This window comes from Natator depressus, chromosome 9 (genome assembly GCF_965152275.1).
Source record: "Natator depressus isolate rNatDep1 chromosome 9, rNatDep2.hap1, whole genome shotgun sequence".
NCBI classification, from domain to species: Eukaryota; Metazoa; Chordata; order Testudines; family Cheloniidae; genus Natator; species Natator depressus.
This window is the reverse complement of record NC_134242.1, coordinates 24,949,397-24,959,503: the sequence shown is the minus strand read 5'-3', so window position 1 is coordinate 24,959,503 and position 10,107 is coordinate 24,949,397.

Here is a 10,107-nt window from a genome sequence, read left to right as displayed (position 1 = left end):
TGGCTTCCTACAGAAGATGCTAGGTTCTGACCAACAAGGAGGCCTTTAAAACCAAATGAGCCAACACAAGCCATTAAAAGAACAGAGGCTTTGTTAATTGCACTCCTCCCTGCTCCAGGCAGAGGAGACCTGCGAATGAACTCATCCCTTCAGCGTGGGCTCTGGGGTGAAGGGGCTAAAAACCCAACAAGGAGAAACTTGGTTCTTTTTGCTGCTTGGACTCTAAAGGGACAAGAATCACTAAGCCTAAACAAAAGACCCCCAGCTGTTTTGCCTGGGTTAGCCCTAAAGGACATACAGAGTTTGCTTATTATAGAAGTTTCTATCTTTTAGAACCTAAGACTGTAACTCATTTGGGTGTGTATGTTCCCTGCTTTAATGTTGTAAATAACTCATTTCTTTCTTAGTTAATAAATGTTAGTTAATTTCCACAGGATTGGCTACAAGCATTGTCTTTGGTTTGAGATCTGAGTACAGTTGACGTGGGTAAGAGACTGGTCCTTTGGGATTAGGAGTAAGCTGACTATTGTTGTGATTTTTGGTATAAGAGACTATATCTCTCCAAGAGGCAGACTTGCCTAGAGTGGTAAGATAGATCAGAGTGCCCAAGGGGACTGTCTGTGACTCCACGGTAAGGCTGTTATAGTGCTTGTTCAGTTCACACTTGTTACTTGGTTGATGAAATTGAATTATAGAACATATAACCAATTTGGGGTTTGTGCCCTATTTCCTGACAGTCTCCTCTGAGTTTGGCACCCTTGTTCATGAGCCATTCACAGCAGGAGAGAAAGAATAGTCGATCTCAACACCAGAGAGCAAATGGAAGCAGCAGCAAAATGACAGAGAGGAAGAGAAGAGACTGGTTTCTGCCCTGTGTGCCAGCATTGGCACAGGAAGGGTGTTTAAAAGCAAAACAAATGCGAACAAACCAAAACAAAACACAAAACAAAAAACCACAGAGCTAGACAAAATACCCAGAGAAGAAATCAAACAGTCATTCTTAAGGGAACAGCATAAATATAAAATGATCTGGCTAAAGATTATTGGGCAAGATTTGGGAAGGTAGAGGGGACATACAAAAAACCTAAATTTCCTGCTGATGATCAAAATTCTTATTGTATAATGTTTATATTAAGCAAGGCCTGGACCTCCATAGCCCATACCCAGGAGAGGGATCGGGAAGACAGATGAGAGGGAAAAGGCCACTAGTGCTGTGCTTCCCCATCTGCTGCCCAGAAAGGGGACAGTGAGAGAAATGAATCACTGCTGAGCTCTCCCAAACGTTGTTCAGTAAAGGAGGTATGTAGGGAAGAAACAAATTATTTCTGGGCTTCCTCAGCCCATGTGAGTAGAAAAGGAAGGAGAAACAAATCCCCACTGGACTTTCCAGCGCTCTGCCTATCTAGCTGAGGATATGGCAGCAGAGACCCACAGCAAATACAAGCTCTGATTCAGGAAAGCATTTAAGCATGTGCTTAACTTTGACCATGTGCTTAAGTCCCATTGAATTAAGCAGGAATTAAGTACTGGCTTTAGGGATGCTTTTCTGATTCAGGGTCACAGTAAGGGCCAGGAAGAGCAGCTATCGCATGGAGCCACTGTGGTGGGAGGAAAGAGAAGATGAGTTCTAGCAATGAATGCAAGCAGCAGCTACTTGGGAGTTATCTGGGCAGCCAAAGAGAGCAGTGAAAATTAGAGGCTGGAGAAGTGATGGCCGCCACTCGGGAAATGTGAACCGTGGCCTCTGGGAGCTGCGGGCAGCTGTGCAAATGTAAACAAACGGTCTGGCGGCCCACCAGCAGATTACCCTGATGGGCTGCAGGTTGCCCATTACTGGTCTACACTGTAAAAAAAAAATCTTTACTCAGGTTAGCTAACTTGGGTTAAAATAGTAGGGAAGACGTGGAAACTCGGGTTTTAACTTGAGTGAGCAGCTCGAGTTCACCCCAGGCTGCCCTTATGGGCTTGAACTCAATGGGTTAACCTGGTTTAAAAGCCAAGTGGCCATATTTACACTGCTGGCAAACATGAGTTAAAACACAGGTTAGCTAACTCAGGTTAAACCACTAAGGTTAAACACCTTTTTTGCAATTTACCCTTAAGGCCCCTTTACTGCTCTCTGAAAGGGAAGGTTACATCCCCTTTACACTGCCAGAGCAGTGTAAAGAAGCTGTAATATAAATAAGAATCAGGCTCAATGAGATTTATGGTAACAGCCTGTAACAAACTTTTTTGAAACTAAATATTGTATAAAGCCTTATTGGTAATGCTATTAAAACAGTCATGAGATAATCCGGATGACTACATTTGGCAATAGTAAATATTTAATGAGAACATTTATATAGTCTTCCAAGAATGAAAAAAAAAACCAGTACAAATAGTGTGCTTGTTTAACCTTTCCTAGTGATAGTGGTTAGGGGCCTTTGGGAGGCAGGGTTTCTTTCCTAGCACACTAGAATACTGTAGCACCCTAGTTCTCCATAAGTCTACTTAATATACTATGAATGTTTAAGTTCAGAGACCGGAAAGCCTGTTGGCAACTTTTTGGAACCATTTAGTAAAGGTTATTATGGCTAGTTGCAAGCACTTAATATACCGACGTAAGTATCCCAGCTGTATTCCTTTGAGTTTATTTTGATGGATTCTACTTTTTCTTCCTTTAAACTTCAGTGTCACAGAAAAAAAATATTTCCTGTGAAACAAAGTCATTAATTTTCTCTTAACTAAATATCTATTCATGGAAAGTCAGTTACATAATCTCCCTGGATGATTTCTTGTTTAATCAACGTGCCCTTTTTATACTGGAATGTGAGCTCCCTTTCTAAATTTAGCAAATAGTGCACTAATGCAAACTTAATGTTGATCACAAGAATTGTTCTTTTTATATCCTCTGTGACAGGTTTCAGTCAGTCCTCCAAGCCCCTAGGGGGCAATGGAGAGCTACGGTCCCACTCGCAGGCCTTAGTCACATCTTTCGGGCACCCCTCGGGCAGGGGGAGCGCCGGCCCGGGTCTGCCGCGCGCCCCTCGGGCAGGGGGAGCGCCGGCCCGGGTCTGCCGCGCACAGTTCTGCTACCCAAGGCAGGCTGGCTGGGGTAGGGGAACTCAGGCCCACCCAACTCCACTGCGCTCCAGCCCAGGGCCCGGTCAGTGGCGGGAGGCAAAGGTCCCGCCGCTGGGTCAGCGGGGCAGTCGGCGCCCGCTGACCAAACACACCCACCCCACAGTGCAGTTCTGCCCCTGGGCTACCTCCTAGCCTGGTCTCTCAAGCGGGTCTCTCCGGTCCCTCCAGCTCATCTGGGTATTCCGCTGCTGGCAGCTCCAGCTCCCCCTCTGTGTCGGACTCATGCTGGCCTGGACTACAGCCGGGCCCCTCCAGGTCCTCTGGGTATTCAGCAGCTGGCAGTCCTGGTTGCCACAGGCCTTCCTCCCGGTCAGGTTCCTCCTTGCCCAGGGCCTCACCTGGGTCAGCAGCAGGATCACGAGGGAGCAGCCTGTGTCTGTCTCCCTCCCTGGTGCTCTCTTCACTGGACAAAGGGCCCCACCCTTTGTACTTCCTGTCCCACCCCTCCCCTTCCGGGGATTGGTGTAAGCTTGGTCTGGCCCCGCCCACTCAGGCTGAGAGGGTGGCTCTTTACCCTCTGGTTCGGAGGGGAGCCACCCTGGCTCCCTACACCTCTCTGTTACTTGCTTAGGTTATGAGATGGCGCTACTCTTTCTTTTGTGATAACTTTAATCACTGAAATTGATCTGCTCACTCAGTCCACTTACATGTGCTTAAATTATAGTTTAGTTCATCCTGTTCCATTACTGTGCATAGCAATTTGTTTAAGATTTCATTTTAATTGTATTTGATGAGAAAAAGATGGACAGTGGGAAGAAATAGCAAACTAAATTAACATTCCTTAGTTAGCAGGTCAATTGAATTTGATATGCTATGCAAAAAAGAAATGTATGAATAATTTTCTGTTATTTTGTTTACATTCAGATAAAAAGCTTTGTTTTGTTTCAATTATTCAGCATATCTGGCCATTTCAAGAGGTGATGATTCAATTCATCAGTGGTTAATTATTATATTTTCCAGGGGGGAAAAAAGGAGATGTGCTGATGGGAAATTATACCTTAAATAAACCAGGTTTGTGAAGAACTATATTTTCAATCAGAACGCTTTGTAAATTCAAATCTAATATTAAAAATGTGGGTGCTACCTTCCCCACTTGGCATCAAAATCCATCCTATGTCTGTCACCATGTTCTATTCTTCCTCATTAATTTAAATCTGACACATTCCTTTTTTTGGTCCTTCTAGATCTATGTTTATTGGTGTCTGTTGGACTATATGTTTCAGGCTAGCTGAGATGAATGGGGAAAAGTGTCTTTATTAAAGTCCTATCATACTTTCAGACTGCAGTCTCTTCAGCTATCTAAAATCTCATAGCCTCAAGGTCATTAAGAACATCTTCTGAGCAGCACAGTGAAACTGTGTTACAGTGGACCCCAAACGTCCAGATGAATGTTTTTCTACATCATGATTTATATGGAAACTGGAAGTGTTGAAGGAAAAATTCTACATATAGGCATTTTTTAAACCACACTAGGAAAAAAAACCAACTGTATTATTTTAGTAAAGGAACAAGCAAATCTATATATAGCAAAGGTAATATTTTAAAATTGTATGATAATATAAGGGCACTTTGTCTTTTCTTCGCTTTGAACATGTTTGCTATGATGCAGTGAATATTTTGATACATTTAAAAGTGTAATAATACATTGCTGAATTGTGTTATTGCAATCAACTCTGAGACCCTAGAACATGGAGCTACCCCTTTCCACATACAGAATAAGATTCCAGGATTGTGACTCTGAAGTCTAGGATATCTGAGTCAATATGAAGCAATGAAAAGAAATAAAAAAAAATTGAGAGCTCTTTTTGTTTAGAATATCACCAGGTTCAACCATCAATGAAATTCGCTGTCTACTACTGTCCAAATTTTAAATTCTCAGCTATTTTGTCTTTATGAATTACACCTATGCCATTTACAGCTACAGTAAGGCATGTATCTAAGGCCAAGGGTTCTAGACCATTGTGATATCAGAGGTAACTCAACCAATCACCACCCTCATTGTACAGCTAATTTGCATGTAACAGTTACATTGGTTATATGAGGGAGACTGCATAGATGGTAGATTACTTGGCTTAAATGCTACACCTGTGCCACAGAATGGGCTTTCAGCTACAAGTAATACAAATAATTTTCTATATGGTGAATAGTAATATGGTGCTTTCCTATTAAAACATAAAGGAGAAACTTTTGAAAAGTGTCCGCTACTTTGGATTTCCTCAGTTTTGGGGCATCTAACATGAAGAACCTATGGCAAAAATTTTAAAAACAGCCACCTAATCTGAGGTGCCTTTATTTTGTGTCTCAAGCTGGGCACCCAAAAATGGAAGAGCCAAAGTTAATGGATGCTTTTGCGAATGTTAGTCAAAATGGATATTCCAGCTACAAAGGTGGGCTTGATTCTCTCCTGCGTCTGAGATCCACTCAGCGCAGGGTCAAGGAAGTCATCACAAATCTGATTCCAACTCCCTGATTCCATGGGTTAGTCTCTACTGGTGCCAGCCCCAACATGAATTAGAACAGCTTCAAGGCTGGTCTAATTTATGCCAGCTGGGTATCTGTGGTGCCAAGCAGAGCTCCAGCCCACTCCTTCCCAGTCCATGGATAATCCTAATTATATGTGAGATCTTACAAATCAGGATGCATGCAAGCCATCTAGGACATAGCTGTATACCAAGATAGTGGATTCCATATACATGTAATAATATATGCATTTAATGCATAGTGCCTATTTATGCACTATCAGACACTTTTGAGCAAGAATTTTTGTAGCTCTGTGAGCTCAGGTGTCTTCCTTTTGTTAATTTATTTTTAAAAACAAATGATATTAGTATTTATGAGAGTGTCAGAACAGTCTCTTTAAAAAAAAACAACCAAAAACACTGTAAGCCAAAGTCACTACTTTAAAAAAATTTATAATTTTATTCCTCCCCCCTCCACAAATGAATTGCATATTTTCAAATGTAATTAAGGTACAGCCACCAAAACAAAACTCTCTCTTGAAAGACAGCACAGCATAAGTTATGGTCTGCTGAAAAACCATGCTATGCTTTTTCGGGCAGGGACTATACCTTCCTCTGTGTTTGTAATGTGCCTCTAACATTTTGGGCACTTAGCCATCTTTCCATTTGCCCCAGTCCGATAGCCAGCTCTTGGTGTAAGTCAGAGTGGCCACAGGACTGCTGAAGCTTACACTTGCTGGAGCAGTTCCATGGACCATTGAGCCAGCCCATGATCACCTTAACATATTGCACTCTGACTCCACCCCTTCCCATCCTGACATGTCTTCTCCCTGCTCAACATACCTCCTATGTTGGCAGGGAATTTTCAGCTGCTTTTTTAAGGTAGCTTTAAGTTCCCTTTTTATTATGATTTGGGTAATTTGGCAACCTGTCCATTAACATCACGATACTGACCAATGGCTCGTTCCACTCAACAGCCTTCAGAGACAACCCCTTACAGTTACAGCTGATTTGCGTTGGATTTAAACCTATGACTCCAAGTAGGCTGAGTGAATAATAAATTACCCAAATAATCTTAAATTGGTGACAACTGGGTTCAGAGAAATACCCAAACATCACTAATATTCAGGGCTATTTAGATAAGTTATGATTCAGGGACAGGAAACGAGATTCAGGAGAGCATGATGCCAGGGACCACCAGGAAGAATGACAGGCTGATTGGTGTTCCTTTATACCCAGCTGATGTCAATCTGACAGGGAGAGGCAAAGAAGCATAGATCCACCCCTCATTCAGCTAGCTCACAACTGTAAGCACAGCAGTGGCTCATCTATACCACCCCCTTCTCCCGCTCACCTCACCAAATCTTGGAGGGGGAGGGGGAGAGGGAGAAAATGATACTTCAGTTACCGCTCTCCTAGTTCCAGTGGGAAGAGAGTGACTATTCAAGTGGTCTAGCTCCCTTCCCTGGATGCAAAGGGAGTAAGATCCTGACAAGCCAGACTCCTGATGCCTCAGGAGGTAAAATTACTCAGACAGCTTGAATCTTCTCAATTTCCACTTTTCCAGGAAGGAAAGGAAGAAGGAAGTTCCCTCCAGGTTATGTGGCCCGTCTTCCTGAGGACAGGAGAGAGAGAGTGTGTGAGGAGAGATATCCACAACCTGATGATTCCTTCCCCAAGGCTGTGGGAAGGAGGCAGATGAGCAGGACTGAGGGGTCTTCAGCCAAAGTGGTTATTACCTGAATACTTTGATGAGATGAGGCTCAATATTTGACCAAATATGGACCAGCTGATGGCTGGGACCCTCACACATCCAGAGACCTACATCCATACCCCATTAACAGTCTCCTAACCATCCAGTCTAGGGTAAATTTGTTCCTGACTGAATATCTTCATGACAATATTCAAACATGAGTCAGAGTTTATTAAGGGTAACTAGTTTCAAAGCTGCTCAATTTCCACTTAAATTTAATGGGCATTGGGTGTCCAAGTCCTTTGGGCAGCTCTGCAAATCTTAGCCTAAACATATATATAGAATGTTAGCTAATTCATCTCAGACCCTGGGGGCCCATTTACAGGGCCGGTTCCAGGCACCAGTGAAGGAAGCAGGCCTGGGGCAGCCAACAGAAAGGGGCGGCACGTCCGGGTCTTCGGCGGCAATTCAGCAACGGGCCCTCTCTTCCTCTTCACTTTGGTGGCAGCTCAACCAGGCTTGGTTTGTTTTTTTTCCTTCGCTGCTTGGGGTGGCAAAAAAGCTGGAGCCAGCCCTGTCCATTTATATAATGGATTGCTACAATCTTTTAGAATGAAAATCCTTGTATGGAAAAGCTATCATTATTCCTTAAGGAGCAACCATAGCAACTGTCATCATGGACATTCTGGGCATCTCACACGAGTAAATCAGGAGTAATCTCATTAATGTTAATGCAAACTGGTGTGAGATCAGAATTAAGCCCTTTCTTTTGCACTGAGAGCTTTGTTGGATAGCCATAGACTGTAAGAGCTTTTTCTTTCATTCATTACTTAGTAGCCAAGAGCCTGCACAATGGACTGACAGGTCATGTGCACTCAAAATGCCTTTTCACAGCTGGTCAAATATTAATGCCCTTTATGCCTTTTTTGTTCTCAGCTACCTCAGTATTATACTGTATGCTGCTTTTTGTCTTGCAGTAGGTATACTGTGCTTAGAAAAGCTAGATTCTAAAAAGAATGGTCAGAGGAAACTGGTCAGAAATCATTCATTTCCTCTATGAATATGGAATCCTAGAATGCAAGAGGGAAAATCACCTAATAAAATATAACAAATTCTTGACATTTTTATAAAACAATACAATGTTGCTCTTATTTTAAAATGCATCTCAATGCCCAGAAATCTTCACAGCAAACTAGGTAATAGGTCTCTGAGGTTGATTCTCACTGGGGGAGTCTAGGGGGAAGTGGGGTAATAACTGACTCTATGAAAAACTGGGCTGGCTATTTTGATTGGCAAAGATCAAATCAAAGCAGCAACTGGGCATGCACAATGGATTGTCAGTATAGACGGGAAAAGTAACTTCTAGTGGAGCCAAGCTGAACTCAGAACAACTAGAAAGAGATTCCATTTGGCTTGTCTGGCACAGCTACTTCGCTGTTTGTTGACTTCAGTAATACTACTTATGGAACACTTTCCAGTTTGAAAGCACTGTACAAGCACTAAGGGTTTTTCTAGACAAACTGTTAGCGCACAGCAAGCTAGGATATAAATCTACAGTGCTCGGACATGCTGTGCACTAATTGTCCATGTGGACCTTGCTGCTGCACACTAAAAAATCCCTAATGCATAATGACCTACTCCTGTTTCAAAGCACTAGAGGACTTTTAATGTGTGTGTGACGGGGTGGTCACCTGCTCCTGCCTGGAAGGACTTAAAACAGCCCTGGGAGAGGGCTGGGGCAGGGGCAGGGGAAAAGCTGGGCTGATTGGGAGGCAGCCTCAGCTGTGGCCAGACGCCAAACAGACCCAGCTGGCCCTATAAAAGCCAGTGAAGCCTGCTGGGAGGAAGGGACCTGGCTGCTGGGAGTGTACCAAGGTACCTGAGGTAGAGCAGGGCTAGGGGAAGGCTAGAGGAGCTGGGGCGCGCCAGCCTGGAAACCCCCCACCTGGAAGGCCAAATAGGTACTGGGGTTGCAGAGGAGAGCCCAAGGGGTAGGCAGAGGTAGCAGGTCCAAACCCTCCTTGCCTATGACGAGTGGTACTTATGCTGTAGTCGGCCCCAGGGAATGGGGGCTAGGTGATGACTGGCAGTGGCCACAGACTGAGATGAGGTGGGGGTAGAGGGTTGGGGGTTCCCAGATCTGTGTGGGGTACTGCAGGTGGCAGCACTCTGGTGTGAAAGGGGGCACTGGGGTCCAGGAGGGACTTGGGGGGGCCCAGCAGCAAGTGGCCCACTGGCCTGCAGAGGGTGCTCTGGAGGCTGGAATGCTAATTCCCTGGATGACCAGCAGGAGGTGCTGCAGGGGTGAGTTGCCGCCCTGCTACAGTGTAGTCACATGGTCTTCCCGGACAGTTAGGCAGGCCACTCTAACCCCTGGTGTAGATGCAGATTTAGGTCAACAAAAGCCTTCTTCCATTGACCTAAGCTACTGTTCCAGGAGGTGGAGTTTCTACAATGAAGGAAAACCCCTTTTGTCACTGTAGGTTTTGTCTATGTTATGGGGTTATGCTGGCATGGCTACAGCACTGTAGCTATTCCACTACAGTCCCCATAGTGTAGACAAGTCTATGGTGTGCAACATGCTAGTGTGCTATAGACTTATAACCCAGCTTGCTGTGCACTATTTGTCTAGAAAAGCCTTAAGGCCCACATTCAGCAAGGTACTTAAGCATGAGTTTAACTTTAAGCATAAGTCTGTTCATGTGCTTAATGTCAGGCATATGCTTAAGCACCTTGCTGAATCAGGGCCTAAATAACTAACTCTTGTAACATCACTGTAAAGTAGATAATTTTTATCTCCATTCTTCAGAAAAGTAAACAGACTCTGAAGTG